Source organism: Myotis yumanensis, unplaced genomic scaffold (assembly GCF_028538775.1).
Source record: "Myotis yumanensis isolate MYYU_CA2020_CCGP unplaced genomic scaffold, mMyoYum1.0.hap1 SCAF_14, whole genome shotgun sequence".
NCBI classification, from domain to species: domain Eukaryota; kingdom Metazoa; phylum Chordata; class Mammalia; order Chiroptera; family Vespertilionidae; genus Myotis; species Myotis yumanensis.
In genome coordinates, this window is record NW_027223765.1 from 47,624,264 (window position 1) to 47,641,459 (window position 17,196).

Below are 17,196 nucleotides of genomic sequence, written 5' to 3' on the forward strand. Positions count from 1 at the left end.
ATAGATACAAACACAAAATTGTGCAGGTGGTTTCTAACTTTCAGATGGTTTTGTACATCCAGAAAGTTTTCCAGGTAAAGAATTCCTACCCTGGGTGCCCAAAACCATCTGAAATGGCCCAAGTAAAGCACTTGAAAGTGTTCTGTGTGGTCTAACTTGTCTGTCTGAGACAAAGCCTCCAGTCTATAGCTTCCATCTTTTTGCAAAGACCCACAGAGTATCTGAAAGTGCCCCTCCACTTGTAGGCTCCTGAAATGAGGAAATAAAACTGTGAGTAGGGAAAGCATCAGAGGAAAACTTCTCCATAGGCTTGCTTGTTCAGATCTTACTAATTAGCCAGCTGCAGTTAAAAGACATTTATTTTGAAAAACTTGTTTATTTTGCTTCACCACGTTTATTTGCTCATTGTCATTCTTGTGTACATAGATTACTGGTTAATGAAGTCCAGAACAGCCTATTTCAGTATGCATTTCCGTTTTAGGCTGAAAATGCAGCGAGCTCTCTGTACCTACTTTTAACTGGAATAAACCTTCTTCACTTTTTCTCAGCTTGAGGACTTCTTGAGGACTGCCTCTCTCACAAACTCATTATTATAATCTGCTAATTTACTTTTGAATTACTATTTCTACCATACTATCCAATTGTATTCAGTGGTTCTTGATTTAATAAGTCTTGGACTGTTTCAGAAAAAAATGTCAGAATGGTATATTTTCTTTTTGGGTCTAAAGTTAAAAATAAGATTTACTTTACATGCACCATTGAAGGTGATAAATCTCCCAGCTTCAGTTAGAACGTAATGGCATCAAATGTCATAGAAATTCTTTCTTTATGCCATTTATTTCATTAAGAAATTTAAAGTAGAACTTAAAATGTCAGAGAATTGATGAACAGTGCTTCTGGAAAGATGAGGAAAGAGTTATAAAGCCAGACTGGTGATCAGTTGCCATGCCCCGGAAACTTGCGTGGTACCTCAAGCATCCCTTCTCTTTGATGAGGGTTCAGTCTAATCGGTTGGGCAGGGCCTGTTTGTATGGGACTTCCCTGGTTTTAACCCTGAAAGTCCAGCATCCCGGGGACCTCTTCAGTTCTGGGGAAACTGGACAGCTGGTCACTCTAAAGAGCCCTTTCAGCAAAACCCAACATTATTTATTTAAAAAACAGTTTTAAAACAATTGACTCTCTTCAGGTTTGGAATATACACCAGAATTTATTTTTTTTTAACACTCAACTTAAAACACATTCAAGAGCAGGATGGAAATTACATGAGTATCATGTTAGAGAAGCCTGGTAGCAGAAAGACTAATTTGCATTGGCATTTATAATGAAGATAATTTACATATTATTTGTGAAATTAAAATTATAGAGTTTTTTTTAAAAGACAGATTTGAAAATATGCCTACAAGATGTTAATCTGAGAAGAGTGTAGGATTTCTTCTGCAGCTGAGATTTTTTGTTGTTTTAAATTTGAATTGTATTGATTGAAATAGGTATTAATGTACATAGTACCAAAGTTCAAAAGGAACAAAAAGTGTATTACAATGAAGCATATTCCTCCCACTCCTGTCTCCCAGCCATTCTACTGCCCAAGCAAGTGTTATTAATTTCTATTACATTGTCCAGTGATATTCCATGCAAATATAAATAAATGAATAGAATTTTAGAGAGTAAAATGTTAATTCCTAAAGATGAGATCAGAGAAGTGTAAAAAAAAAATACAGGTGTGTTCAAAGAAGCCCTAACCTAGTGCCCGGTCAGGCCCTGGCCTGGTAGCTCAGTGGGTTAGAGCATCATTCCGTACGTCAAGGTTGCAGGTTCGATCCCCAGTCGGGGCACATATGAGAATCAACTAATCTACACTAATAAAAGAGAAACATGGTAATTGGCGTACGACCGCTACCCTTCCCATTGGCTAATCAGCATATCCTTATGCAAATTAACTGTCAGCCAAGATGGCCGCTGGCAGCCATGCACTGAAGCGAACAGGGAGACTTGCTTCCTCCAGGAACTGCAGACTCCAACGTTCCCCGCCTCACTTGCCGGCCTCTCAATTGCAACTCTAAGCAACTATTACTATGTTGCAAATAAGAAGCTAAACAAAACCGGCTTTCAGTCAGCCCTGGAACGCAACATTGTATCCATGTTTTCAGCAGCGAGGCCTCAGAGCTAAAGCTGGCCCAGAATAAAAAAAAAAAAAGAAAACAAGGAGCAGTTGGGAGCTTTTAGTCAACTGCCAACGGGAAAACAGCCCTCAGCCCCTCAGCCAGCCTGGCCAGGCACCCCAGTGGGGACCCCCACCCTGATCCAGGACACCCTTCAGGGCAAACCAGCCGGCCCCTACCTGTGCACCAGGCCTCTATCCCATATAGTAAAAGGGTAATATGCCTCCCAGCACCGGGATCAGCGGAGCAGCGAGGCTCCCAGCACCGGGATCAGCGGAGCAGCAAGGCTCCCGGCACTGGGATCAGCATGACGGGGCAGCGCCCAAACCTCCTGATCAGCCCTGCTCTGTGCCTGATAGGGGGGGAGCTCCCCAATCCCCCAATTGCCCTGCAGCTCTGTGTGTGACAGGGTGAGGCGCCCCAACCCCCCGCCCCCACAGGCCCTGCTCTGTGTATGACAGGGTAGAACCATAACCTCTCCATCGGCCCTGCCCTGAGTGTGACAGTGGTGGCACCCCAACCCCCTGATCGGCCCTGTTCTGTGGGTAATAAAGGGTGGCGCCCCAATCCCCCTCCACGGGCCTTGCTCTGTGTGTGACAGGGTAGAGCCATAACCTCCCCATTGGCCCTGCCCTGAGTGTGACAGGGTGCAGCGCCCCAACCCCTTGATCCGCCCTGCTCTGTGTGTGACAGGGGGCAGTGTCCCAGCTCCCCTATCGGCCCTACTCTGTGAGTGACAGCGGGGAGCTCCTCAACCCCCTGATGGGCCCTGCTCTGTGAGTGACAGGGGGCAGCGCCCCAACCCCTCTGATGGACCCTGCTCTGTTAGTGACAGGGGGCAGCACCCCAACCCCCTGATTGGCCCTGCTCTGTGAGTGACAGGGGGCAGCGCCCCAACCCCCTGATTGGCCCTGCTCTGTGCGTGACAGGGGGTGGTGCCGCAACCTCCCCATTGACCCTGCCTTGAGTATAACGGGGCGGTGCCCCAACCCCCCAATCGGCCCTACCCTGAGCGTGACTGAGGGTGGCATCGCAACCTCCCGATCTGCCCTGCTCTGTGCATAACAGGGGGTGGCGCCCCAACTCCCCAATCAGCCCTGCTCTGAGCCTGACCAGGGGCTGCACCTAGGGATTGGGCCTGCCCTCTGCCACCCGGGAGCAGGCCTAAGCCAGCAGGTCGTTATCTCCTGGGGGGTCCCAGACAGCGAGAGGGCACAGGCCAGGCTGAGGGGCCCCCCCTCCGCCTGAGTGCACAAATTTTTGTGTACCGGGCCTCTAGTGAATGTATAAATAAGTGGAACAACAAATCCATGTTTTTCTCTCTCCCTTCCTCTCTCTCTAAAAATCAATAAAAAAAATTTAAAAATTAAAAAAACACACACCCTAGTGCCAGGTCAGAAAAGGCTTCCCTGTAGGCTGCCTTTGGAGTTGAAGGGTAGGAATTGACCAAAGGAGCAGCAGCAGGGGTAAGGTACAGAATATGGAGCAGCTTGGAGCATTCAAGGAGCTAGTTCAGGTCAGAGCTAAGGGTGCAAAAGCAGTAAGGGCAGTGAGAGGTTATTTCAGAGAAATAGGGCCAACACAATTGTGTTTTTAATGAGTGTGAGCCAGAGAAAAGCAGATTAAATTTCCATGGGGGATGGTGGTGGGGGTAGGGAACTATCAAAGGTTTGATAGGCAGTTATCTTAATGCCAAGCCTAGTTTGGGCCAACCTCTGGATAATATTTTAGATAGTGTTGGGGAGGGAGCGAGGTGGGGGAAGGTATCTACATTCAAGACCAAACTGAGTTTCTTCCCAGACTGATGTCCACCTCTATCAAGTGACCCACAGGCGAGGCTTTGACAAAGGTAGACATTAGGGGAAATTATTCCAGCAATGGCTCTTCCTTTTACCCGGACTTCCTTGACAAGCTCTGTGTGTCTTTTGATTGTTGGAAAGCGCTGCTTTAATAGCTCTCACCAGTCCTGCCTCCTTCAGTCTTAGCTCAACAGATGTCATAGCTGTGATCTCTTAGAAGGCGTTCTTTGGGGCTGACGCTCTCTCTTGGGGAAGCTTAAGGAACCCTGTGCTCCCTTGCACATTCCCTCTGCATATCAGTAGACTTCTGGCAACAATAAACATGTTCTCAGTTGCTGAGCCAATAAATAGGGACACTCCTGTTCTAGAGAAAATGACTTGTACCGTTGCATAATAATTTCTAAGAAGAAAAGAGAGAATTTCCAAACAGCACAAGACAGGAGGAGTTCCTAACAAGGCTCTTGAGAATTAAAACAAAATGACTCAGGGCACCAATCTTGACTTATTGGGTCAGAATTGGGAGGAGTAATATAAGACTCTGTATTAGGAGAGAGAGAGGGAGAGAGAGAGAGAGAGAGAGAGAGAGAGCAGAGAGAGAGAGCAGAGAGAAGCCAGAGCTCATAATGATCAACCAGATTTGGGAGACTCCATCTGCTAAGCCAGAATGGGACAGAGTCCTCGACAATCTTTTGTAATCAGACCTATTTCAAACAAGCCTGATTGCACTGAGGGGGTTGAAAGGTCTCTAATCACTTGGGTTGGGAGACTCTATCTCCCTGGCAATTTTAGTCTCCATAGAAGAGGAAATGGCCAGTGGAGAAGGAAGTCTTTATAGAAACCCATTGGTGATGGGTCATTTAACTGTATTGGTGTATCTTAAAGCAGGAAATGTGTTCTAGAAAAAAGAGCGAATAAATCAAATTTTTATAAATGGAATTTTTAAAAGTGTACTAGGAGACCTAGCGATTTCAAGGGATCTTGTCGGGCATTTTTCAAATCAGTATTTTATTTTAAATGCTATGAGAAATACATGCTCATGGTTTAAAATAAGTCCGCACATAGCAGAGAGGAAAATAATATGAAAGTTAAAAGTCATCCCACTCCAATTTAATCCTCTCTTGTCTCCCAGCCGTTTTTGTTGTATATTGCAGCATGATTTTAGTGGCCTTTCATTTCTTCACTCATGAATACATGATGGACTCCACTCCGTGCCGGGAGACAGAGAGCCCCCTTTCTCTTGCAGTTGCTGATGGATGTACATCTCTATGATTTACAGGGCTATCCCACTACTTATGGAAATTAGGTGATTTTCCACCATCACCCACACACACACCCCAAAGCTCCAATGAACATCTTTGCATATGTATATACAAGTATGTCTATAGAATAATTTCCTAGTGAAATTTCCGGGTGGAAGAGTATTTGCATCATAAATTTAGTAAATATTCTCAAAATCAACAAGTATACTAACTCCTGCTATGTTCCCACATCCTCACCTCCTCTTCATATTATCAAACTGCTTCATTTCATTGGTGAGAAATGGTATCTCGGTCTTACTTTAGCTAGTACTTGTTTTGTTATAAGGGAGGTGGCCTGCATTTTTCTGTGTTTACTGACCACTTCAATTTTTTTTTCCAGTCTGTTGAGAATTCTTTTGCAAAACAGAGACTCATTTTTCAAAGTGAGTCTTCAGCTGCCATGATTTATCCCTTTTTCAGTTTGAGTCGTCACAAATGAGCCTGAACCAGGCATTTCCCAGGGATAACCATACACAGGTCACCAGTATTCTGGAAAAGCCACTACTCGCTCCTGCTTCCACCTCATTTCTCTGCTTTACTTTGCCGCCAAGACGTTGATCCTTCTTTCCTCTCTCTCCTTCCCTTCCGCAGTCCCCAAGGTGTGGGAGCCTCTCTCCCCACCACACTGATGAGCGTGCTCTATGGAAGGTCGCCTCCTTATTGGCAAACCCTCCACCTCTGCTCCGTAATCATTCTCCTTGATTTGTGGGAGCACTTGGGTCTCCTCTGTTCTCTGCCCTCTCTGGGCCTCAGATTCCTCAGGAGATAGTAATAAGAATACCCTTTCTGCCTTGGGTTTGTTGGGAGGTTTAAAGGAAGACATATGAATGTGCTTTGTAAGCTATAAACTACTGCATAAATACAAAGTGTTATTATTGTTCGCCTGGGCCTCTGCAGTTCCCAGCACAGGCTTAAAGCTTAAGAGGAGATACTTCATTCTCAGCGATCAACGGATGCGTTGCCTTCTCTCTCTCTCTCTCTCTCTCTCTCTCTCTCTCTCTCTCTCTCTGAGTGACTTTTATTAAGCACCTACTATGTGCCAAGCAGCATGCAGGGTGCTGGGGAAACTGTGGTAGTTTTGAAAATCTCCAGTGAGTGTTGACAGTGTGCCAGCATGGTGCTTAGAAGTGCTCAGGAATAACGACATTTAATCCTCATAGCAATTCTCAGAGGCAGGTATTATTTTTACCTGTTTTAAAGAGAGGAATCTGAGCCCAACCAGCGTGGCTCAGTGGTTGAGTGTTCGACCTATAAACCAGGCGGTCGTGGTTCTATTCCTGGTCAGGGCACATGCATGGGTTGTGGGCTCAGTCCCCCAGTGTGGGGTGTACAGGAAAAAGCTGATCAATGATTCTCTCTCTCATCATTGATGTTTCTCTCTCTCTCTCTCTCTCTCTCTCTCTCTCCCCCTCCCCTTCCTTTCTCTGAAATCAATAAAAATATGTTTAAGAAATAAAAATAAAGATAAGAATCTGAGACCAAACAAGTTAAATAATTTACCCAAAGCTACACAGCTAGTAAGTGGGGAAGCCAGGATTTGAACTCAGATCTCTAGGGCTGCTCCATATAATGTTCACTACAATACATCCTGTCTTATGCAGCTATTGGGAGAGTTAAATGAGATCACGTAGATGCTTGGTGATATTATGTAAATGGGAATGAGATTAGTAGGTGCTTAGTAAAGGTAGACTCTTACTAACTACAGGACCAAGAATGCCAACATGGTTACCTCAAGGAAGAGCACATTCCAGACGGGACTGGCAGGAACCAGTGCTCAGGCCTGGGGGCACGCGGATTTTCCAGGTGAGCACAGAAGGGGCACTGCACGGTGATCAATCTGCGCCAGTCAATTCCCTACTTCCTCCTTCGCCACAGGCTCCGGAACAACTGGCTCTTACTCGTTTATTGGCCTCTTGCTGGAGCAAACAGGGAACAGGTGTGAGGCTACAGTCCTGAAACCCAAGAAAGACTTTGGAATAGGGTCCCTGCGGGCAGAAAGAGCAGTCTGCTTTTTTGAGATAGAAACTTTAGCACTTCAGTGTGTGGAAAGCATTCTCTTGAAAGAGGCACCGAGAATTAGGGATTCTGGGTCATTTTGCAGACTTCCCCGTTAGGTCAAAGAAAAAGTCCATTGGCCAGCCATCATTCCAAAAGCTGAAAAAAAAATTACCTACACATTGCTTAAATGGTTCCATCAGAGAATACACATGGCCCCTGGGAAAATAATCCAGGCACTAGTCTGACGACGATGGCCACGCAATTTCTTCTCCAACCTAAAACATCAACATAGAACACGCCACTTTTTAATGTGCCACCAAGAAAAAGTGCTGTCAATTAAACTGTGACAAACCACCAATTGTACTACACATCCTCATTTCTGAAGAGGTTAAAATGTGAAAAACTATGTGTATCTAAGAATTGATACAATTGGTACTAGTAAGAACAATTGAAACGTTAGTGTTTTCCACTGCAAGGCATTCCTCCAGGTGCTCTCTGCCTACTCACCTTACTCACTCTTCAGACCCCTGTGAAAGAGGGGAGCTGGGGCTCCCCGCACAGGGGAGGAGGCTGTGAGACTCGGAAACGCCCCCAACACACATATCAGATCACAGGAGAGCCACTGGAGCCCGATCTGCCCGCACCCAAGTGTTCTTTCTGTCGCCACCCTCTGTCAGTTTGGAAAAGGTCAGCGTGTCCTTCACAATGCCCAGCAGGCAACGTGGAGTGTCTGAGACCAAGTTCGAGAATGAGTGTCGGTGGGAACGGTGCCCAGAGCTGCCACCTGCCAAATAAGTCTGGATGTGCTGCAGAAGGCATGTGTGGCTCCCCGAATGGCTTCACCAAGGTCATCTAACATCAAAGAACACAAGCAAAGGTCAAGAATGTAGTTTACCAACAGGCCATCATTAATCTCATTATTAATCTCAAGCAGTGAGCTGGCACAGTGAGGGTGACAACAAGCACAGTGGGTGAAAAGGACTCACTCAGCCCATCCTAACTGCACTTAATGTGGATTAATTCTGGAATGCTCGTCGCATTGGCAGACCAGCCTGGCTGGCCAAATCAGAAGCGGGAGGAAGTGCTCCTTTAGAACATATTCTCTGAGAAACTGCAAGGAATGTCCAAACACACTTGTTAAAATCCTTTGCACTGCTATTATTAAATGCCTACTCCTAGCTCAACCTCCTCACACTCTTGCATGGGGCCACCTTAGCCGCATTTTCACAGCTGAGAAGGGGGTCATCTAAGTAGGGGTCAAAGTCAAATAAAGTCAGCCCCCTGGTTGTTCAATCCCACTCAAGTCAGTTGGTCTCAGGAGAAGAAACAACTGGATATTTTTACCAAGTAAATCAGGTAGGTTTAAAAAAAAAAAAAAAGTACAGCATTTTATTGATTTTAGAGAGGCAGGGAGAGAGAGAAGGAAACATTAATTTGTTGTTCCACTCACTCATTGTATGTGCCCTGACCCAGGATCAAACCAACAACCCTGGTGTATAGGGACCGATGCTCTAACCAACTGAGCTACCCAGCCAGCACAGAAATCAGAGATGTGATTAATAAGGACAACAGTGTCCTAGGGCAACACCCCCCAGCCTAGCCCCTTTTTAGGGTTCCCCTGGGGAATCTTATTTAAAATTCTGATGCCTGCATCCTCTCTTCCTAGACATACTAGATTGGATTATCTAAAAATAGATCTAAAATTTGTTTGTTTGTTTTTAAAAAACGCCTTGGGTGATTCTGCTAAGCCTAATAGTTTGAAAAACCTGTCCCTCGGGCAGTTCTTATTTTAATGTTTGGAGAGCCATTCAAATAGGTGCTGCCTGAGTGGCAATTGCTGGGATGCATATTACCCCTCGAGACAAATGGATATTCTCTAAAAAACAATCTTCCAGTCATTAGTGAGAATGAGTTGCACCCTTAGTGGCTACAACAAGCATGTCAAACTCAAGGTCCACTGGCCGTGCATGTGGCCCACAACCAATATTTTTGTGGCCCAGCCAATATAACGATATGTAAGAAAGGTTTTGTGTTTTTTTTAATACATTTTATTGATTTTTTACAGAGAGAAAGGTAGAGGTATAGAGAGTTAGAAACATCAATGAGAGAGAAACATTGATTCAACTGCCTCCTGCACACTCCCTACTGGGGATGTGCCCGCAAACAAGGTACATGCCCTTGACCGGAATCGAACCTGGGACCCTTTAGTCTGCAGGCTGACACTCTATCCACCGAGCCAAACAGGTTAGGGCAATGTAAGAAATGTTTTAGTAAAAATTTCATAACTTAATTTTTACAATATCCTGTTATACATTATTATTAATAACGAACTACAATGTTCACTAATGCCTGACTACTATAATCGTGTTGCTTTCATTGCTCTTATTCTTTTTTTTATACTATACTTTTTGAAATAAACCTTCGTTTCTATGAAAATTGAAGCTTTTGATTTTTTTTGTGGCGCACATAAACTTAAACCTTGTTTATTTGGCCCGTGTTATCCTTTGAGTTAGACATGCTTGGGCTACAACATAAGAATGAAATTCAAGACTGCAGATGAGAAAAAAAAAAAAAAAGGACTGCAGATGAGGAACCATGTTTTAGTTGCTAGTGATAATCTTCATGAAACAGTAGTTGGACTGCTCTGTTATTTATTCCTATTTTATAGACAAGGATTCCAACGCCCAAATAGGTGAATAACTTGGTGAAGAATTAAGTGTGAATGAGGCAAATGGGAGCTAAAGAGATGAGGAGTCTAAGCTTGAAATTGGCATTTAAGTAAATCCAACCTCAATTCAGAAATGATATCTCAGGCCTTTTAAAAATCATTAGTCTTTGAGCTAAGAGGAGACAAACCTGCTCTAAAGGAATTAGCTTCCAGCTTCTTCTGCTATTTAAACTCAACCAAGAAGAGTTATCAAAGTCCAAATATACTCAAATATCACAAATTTTCTACTGGTGTCACCTGATCCGTTTTTTAAATTGTCCCACTGTCTTATTATCTTTATTAACAGAAATGGAAAAATATCCAATGCACTTCAGCTATACCCATTGTGGTTTTAATTGCAAACTTACAAGAAAGGATTTAATTTCTACACAAATCCAAACAAGACTACTCCGGCCTTGTGAGTGTTATTAAAATAATTCCTTCGTTCTGTTGATCATAAATCTGTGCAAAAGAAACTTTTGTGCCAGTTATTTAAAATGCAGATTCCTGGACCCCAGTTCCTGATATTTTAATTCAATAGGTTAGGTCTGGGGTGAGGCCAGAAATGTGCAGAATGAACTGCTCAGTTGACTCTCATGAGAACCCATTTATGAGATTCCATATTAATCAAACTTCTTTATAACTTCTTTCCACTCTTACTGTTCACTTTCACTACAAGGGAGACTGTTTTTATATTCAATTCAGAATCGTCAGAGGTGGCAGAAAAGCTCCAGGTTTCAAGAAAAACAGGTGAATTACCAGCAGAGTGATTTATGAGGTGAAATAACTCACTCACTTAGGCATATCGGCTCCCCCTTGTGGAATGTGTTCTATGGCAGATACAGTCTCATAAATGAGCCATACTAGTACATAGGTCTTGGTGCTGAGCTGACCAACACAACGCTACCAAGAATATTCTTGTTTCGTGAGCTGGAGTCGTGGGAAAGCCATTTGGTTTCCTGAGTCCTACCTCACTTGATTCCTTGAATGGGATCGGATGCTTGGAGTTCCTGTTTCACTGATGGCATGAATAGAAATTAATTGAATTAGCCAGTCTCTAATTTTCATTTGCACAAACCCACTTAGAATTTCACTCTGCAATCTCTGCTTTCCTCAGAGCCCTCTCTTTTTAGAGGTAAAATCCCTAGATAAATAAACCACCAGCAGAAAGGTTTTCCCCTTGGCCATTTCCAAAGATAGATGAGCTAAATGAATTTTGTATACTAGGTCCCATCATCATTTCTAAAATCAACAGTTTTTTAAAAATCTCTGAATTCTATGATAACCTCTTGTAATGTGTGTTTGCTATGTTATTTAAGATTATTCAACTCTGCAAGGCAAATAAGAAAAGCAAATAGAAGGGATGAAACCAAACATAGAAGCAGGTAGCTTGTGAGATACATTAGACACAGATAAACTAAGCAGAGGAATCCATGTGCCAAGCATAGGTAGGAACGATGGGAAACCAAGAGGCACAGATAGACCTGCTACATGTATTAAGGCCAAGATTTTTCCTCTTAAGGATGTTGTGTAGGAAATTACATTAATGCAATGATTACCTTCAAGTATATGAGTCATGCAATAGTCAATCCATGAGGTCTTAAATTGGCTCCTGTTGGTGACACACATCCTGGTTCCAGGGTTTCTGCCCAAGAAACACCAATGACTATTCATCTGGCTTTTTGGCAAGCTCAGGTGTTGACCAGGGGTACTGGTAGGTGTCTCAGTAGAGCAAGTGTGTGTGTTGGTCCCGGTACCATCTTTCGTACCTTGTTCAAACCTCACTTTTGGTTTTCATAGACATACCATCACCAGGAAGACGTGTGTGTGTGTGTGTGTGTGTGTGTAGGGAGAGAGAGAGAGAGAAAGAGAGAGAATGTAAACAGCCTCAGAATTCAAACACTGTGGGCCTTTCACCCATTGGTTCTCTGTGTTAAGTGTATTAACCTCACATCCCTTCCCGCTTGCTTTTCACTATGTGTTTTAAATTGTTTGAATAACATGTATGATTTGAACACCTTACTTGGTGTGTGAGCTTTTAGGTTAAGTAATCTCTGAGTTTGACTGGCAGCTATTCTGGAGGCTATCATTGCATCCAGGCCATTTCCCACATAACAGCCCTGTTTTCATATTGTCTATAACTTGTTTCACAATACATCAGAGGAGACATTAAGATACCTGTGTTGTGTATGTGCCCCACCTTAGGTATGGTGTATTAACACTCTAAGTGCCTTAAACAAGAATCCACACTATACCCATTGGTATAACAGGTTATACCCCGCAGTCAGATCTGAAGGCTCTTTTTTAAAAAATACATTTTTATTGATTTCAGAGAGGAAGGGAGAGGGAGAGAGCGAAAGAGAAACATCAATGATGAGAGACAATCATTGATTGGCTGCTTCCTGCACACCCCCTACTGGAGATTGACCCTGCAACCCGGGCATGTGCCCTTGACCAGAATTGAGCCTGGGACCCTTCAGTCCGCAGGCTGACACACTATTTACTGAGCCAAACCAGCTAGAGCAGCATCTGCAGGCTCTTAATCAGGAACCAACACACTAGAGAAGCCCCTGCCCCAAGAGCTTCAAATATCCCTACCCGCCTCCGGCACCAGAAGTTTTATTAATTAGCATAAGAGATGTTAAAAAAGGAGTTCTCGAGTGAAATGATGTGAAGTTGGCAGGAAATTTTGTTCAGGCACCTTCCCTGTGGCATGGATGAGGTGTAATTACCTAGTGAGCCAGCAGCCCAACGCCTCCTGAGTGACAGACACCTAAAGGTCACCACTCAGCTCGGTTCTGCGAGCCTTCTTTCATCCGATCCAAGGAGAAGGCCGGTAGGTCCTGCTGTCACAGCATGGTCACCTTTGTCTTGGCGTAAACCTTTCCTGCAAAATGCCATCGAAGGGGCTAACCTGACAAAGAGCAGGGCTTTTACTGAGGTCACAGACGGGGTGTGTGACAGTTTGACGTCTGCTTGTTTTCAGGGCCGAAGCAGATCTGAGACTTGCTTTTGTTTCTTCATTGAATAATATCACCAGGAAGGGGACCGAGAGTCCTCACCTATCCTATCATAGGGTTCTCCGTAACAATGGGAAAGATCACAGGAGTTGTGAACAAGCACATTTGCTGAGGCTCACGTGAGGCAGGTGTTAGATCTACTGCTGTATAACAAAGTAGCTTAAGGAAATAAGCCGTTATTATCTCCGTTTCCCTGTCTCAGGAATTCAGGGGTGGCTTCGCTGGGAGGTTCTGGCTCAGAGCTTCTTAGGAGTCAAGCTGTCAGAGCTGCAGTCACTTAAGGCTTGACTGGGCTGGTGGGTCCACTTCCCAGGTGGCTCACTCACATGGCAGGATGGTGCTGGCTGGTGGCAGGCGGCCTCAGTTCATTACCATGTGACTCTCGCCATATGCCTGCTTGCCTTGGTGTCCTCAGGATACTGAGGCTGGCTTTCCCCGGAGTGAGTGAGCCAAAAGACAGCAAGGTGAAAGTGGCCGTATCTTTTATGATCCACACTCAGGAATCGCACAAACTTTCACTGCCACACTCTATTCATTAGAAGTGAGTGACTAAGTCTGTCCCACATGGAAAGCAGAGGAGAATTAGTCTCCACCTTGTATAAAAAGAAGTGCAGTTCTGGGTGGTTTGGCTCAGTGGATAGAGGGTGGGCCTGCAGACTGAAAGGTCCTGGGTTCGATTCCGGCCAAGGGTGCATGCCCAGGTTGCAGGCCCAATCCCCAGTAGGGGGTGTGCAGGAGGCATCGGATCAATGACTCTCTCTCATCATTGATGTTTCTATCTCTGTCTTCCTCTCCCTTCCTCTCTGAAATCAATAATATATATGTATACATGTATTTTAAAAGAAGTACAAATAATTTGTGGGTATTTAAAACCTCCATAAGGCACTTCCTTGATCCTCATCTTTGCAAGTCAAATGGAATTTGTTCTATCCTCTCCATATTCTTTTTTTTAAATATATTTTATTGATTTTTTACAGAGAGGAAGGGAGAGGAATAAAGAGTTAGAAACATTGATGAGAGAGAAACATCGATCAGCTGCCTCCTGCACACCCCCTGGATGTGCCCACAACCAAGGTACATGCCCTTGACCGGAATCGAACCCAGGACCCTTCAGTCCACAGGACAACGCTCCATCCACTGAGCCAAACCGGTCAGGGCTATCCTCTCCATATTCTTACAATAAGTACAGGGTGGGGCAAAAGTAGTTTTACAGTTGTGAGTACGGGACACCTAGAGTTTATTCTTAATATTATTCTTTATTAATTTTGTATTACTAGTGGCCTGGTGCATGGAGTCATGCACATTGAAAGGGAGTTAATTAGAATAAATATTTTAATATCGCTATTCACCCTTAGTTGGTCTTCATATACATTCTGTCAACGATGCCAGCTTCTTTCAGCTTTATTTTATTTTAATTTATTTTTTAATTTATTTTTTATTTTATTTTTTATATTTTTTTCAGCTTTAGAGGTATTTTGTGCCAATAGTTGGTCTTCAGACATATTCTGTGCATGATGCCGCTTTCTTTCAGCTTCAGAATGTCAACAAAAACAACCAAATTCATGATCAACAATGACAGATCGACACACATGCGTGTGATTGGTGCCAGTGAGAGCTTTATATGTATTGCGCATGCACGAGTTAATGTTTATTTTTAAATTGACATTGTGCGTCATATGTACCAGCAGGTTGGTCAGTCGGACATACGTACGGTCGGTCACTTAACCTTTTATAGATATAGATTTTCCATATGAACAACTGTAAACCTACTTTTGTCCCACCATGTGTTTATCAAGCACTTACTAAGTACCAGGCTTTGCTATAGATGTTAGGAATATAGCTCTGAACAAAGCAAATGAGGTGGGGGAAGGGGTGACGCAGGATGGAGGAGATGGCCAGTCAACAATAAACCTAAGTGAACTGAAGGGAATTACTAGATGTGAGAATATGGAATAGTGGGGATTCGAGGCGGGTACTTAACCTGTCGGAAGAAGGCATTCACTATCAAGCTGTGTCAGAGAATATGGACTTAGTGTATCCAGACCTGATTTTTCAAGAGAAAGTAGAAATATGTACATGTTTAAAATTCCCAGAATTCTAAAGTTAGTAATGAGTTCAAATGTTAGGAAAACACTACAAGAAAAAATGTCAGTGGGCCTAATTCAACCAAAGGTCATCATTTTACAAAGTAAGTTTTTTATTAAAAAAAAAAAAAAACAACAACAACAACAAAAAAACCCTTGTTCTAGCCATTTTTCTCAGTGGTCAGAGCATTGGCCCCCAGACCAAAGGGTCACAGGTTTGATTCCCAGTCAAAGGCACATACCTCCAGTACCTCCAGTCCCGGTGGGGACCCCAGGGGGAGGCAACCAATCAATGTGTCTCTCTCACGTGGATATTTTTTTCTCTCTCTCCCTCCTCCCTCCTTTCCACTCTCTCTAAAAAAATCAATGGAAAAAATATCCTCAGGTGAGGATTAAAAACAAACAAACAACAAACAGAAAGCCCTGATGGTTTCAAGATGCTGTGAGCAAAAGTAGGGAAAAGATAACCAAAGTCTGAATGCTAGAGTAACACTTCAGCTAAGAGTTGAAAGATCAGACTTTCATATATAAATATCAGATAGACAAAAATATTCACAAAAAGCTCTGCTATTATCTTAGAGTTACTGATAAGCCTACATATGAATAGATACATATATCTTAAATTAATGTTAGTAATTTGTTAAGGCTTAAAGCAAAATCTCTGAGAAATGGAGTAGAAAAAAAATTGTATAGTGGAGGAAATTGGAATTGCCTGCACTTAAATAAAACGAATTTACAATCAAGCACACAATACCCTGGATAACTTTTTGCCCTTTCCTCTTACTTCGAAGAAAGCAATTATGCTGAATTGTTTTAAATAGATCGAGCCTTGGCTGGTGTTGCTCAGTGGTTGGATTGTCAACCCATGCACCAAAGGGTCTCAGGTTCGATTCCCTGTCAGGTACTTGGGTTGCAGGTTTGAACCCCGGCCCCCATGGGGCACATGCAGAAGACAACCATCAATGTGTCTCTTTCACATTGATGTCTCTCTCTCTCTCTCTCTTTCTCTCTCTCTCTCTCTCTCCCTCTCTCTCCTTCTCCCTCCCTTTTACTCTCTCTAAAAATCAATGGAAAAATACCCTCTGGTGAGGATTAACAAAGAAAAAGATAGATAGATAGATAGATAGATAGATAGATAAGATGTAGAAATTGATAAAGATATACTGGTAGGCCTTAAATTTAGCTTATTGCTTTTGGTGATTTCAAAATAAGAGCTATCAATTCTCTTAAAAAAAATCTTTTTTTTGCCATTGTTAATCCTCACCTGAGGTTTTTTTTTTTTTCGATTGCTTTTTTAGAGAATGGTAGGGAGGGAGGGAGAGAAAGAGAAGAGGGAGAGAGAGGAAAACAGAGAGAAACATTGATGTGAGAGAGACACATCCATTGGTTGCCTCTAGCACCCACCCAGACCAGGGCGGGGATCGAACCTGCAACCCAAGTGCATGCCCTGGACCAAGAATGGAACCAGAGACCCTTTGGTGCCTGGGCTGATGCTCCAACCACTGAGCAATATGGGCCAGGGTTTGCTATCAGTGCTCCTAATTAATCAATGCCCTTGTCATTCACTTTATCTCCAACTGTTTATTCTGTTCTAAGATGCAGTTTACCACTGAGAACTAGAAATAATGATGTAGCATGTCTAGATTTAATAATGTGAACTTTGAAGTCAGTAAAGTTAGTCTACCAGGCTTTCAGGCTTAAATAAGTCATTATGACTGACATCCTGTAAATGAAGCAGAGTGGGTGTGGCTATTTGGTTTTAGAAGGTGAATGACTTCTGCAGATTTAATTACAGGGTTAACATTGGGAGGATATTGGTTAGAGCTTGAGTTTTGAACTTCAGATTCTTGGTTCAAATTTTAGCCTTTGACCTTAGATAAGTTATGACATCTCTCTGAGGTTTTTATTTTTTAATTTGTAAAACAGAAATAAGATACACACACCAACATATCGGAGAGATAATAAGATCATACCAGTAAGTTCCTGTGCATATTGTCACTGCTCCAAGAAATGTCAGCTTATCGTTATCACTGGCCTATTGCCTTTCATATGGGCCTCCTGGGAGAGAAGTCAGCCCACCTCATGTAGATCTTCCGGACCCTTAAAATCCATGGAGTTCCCAGGGGCCTCC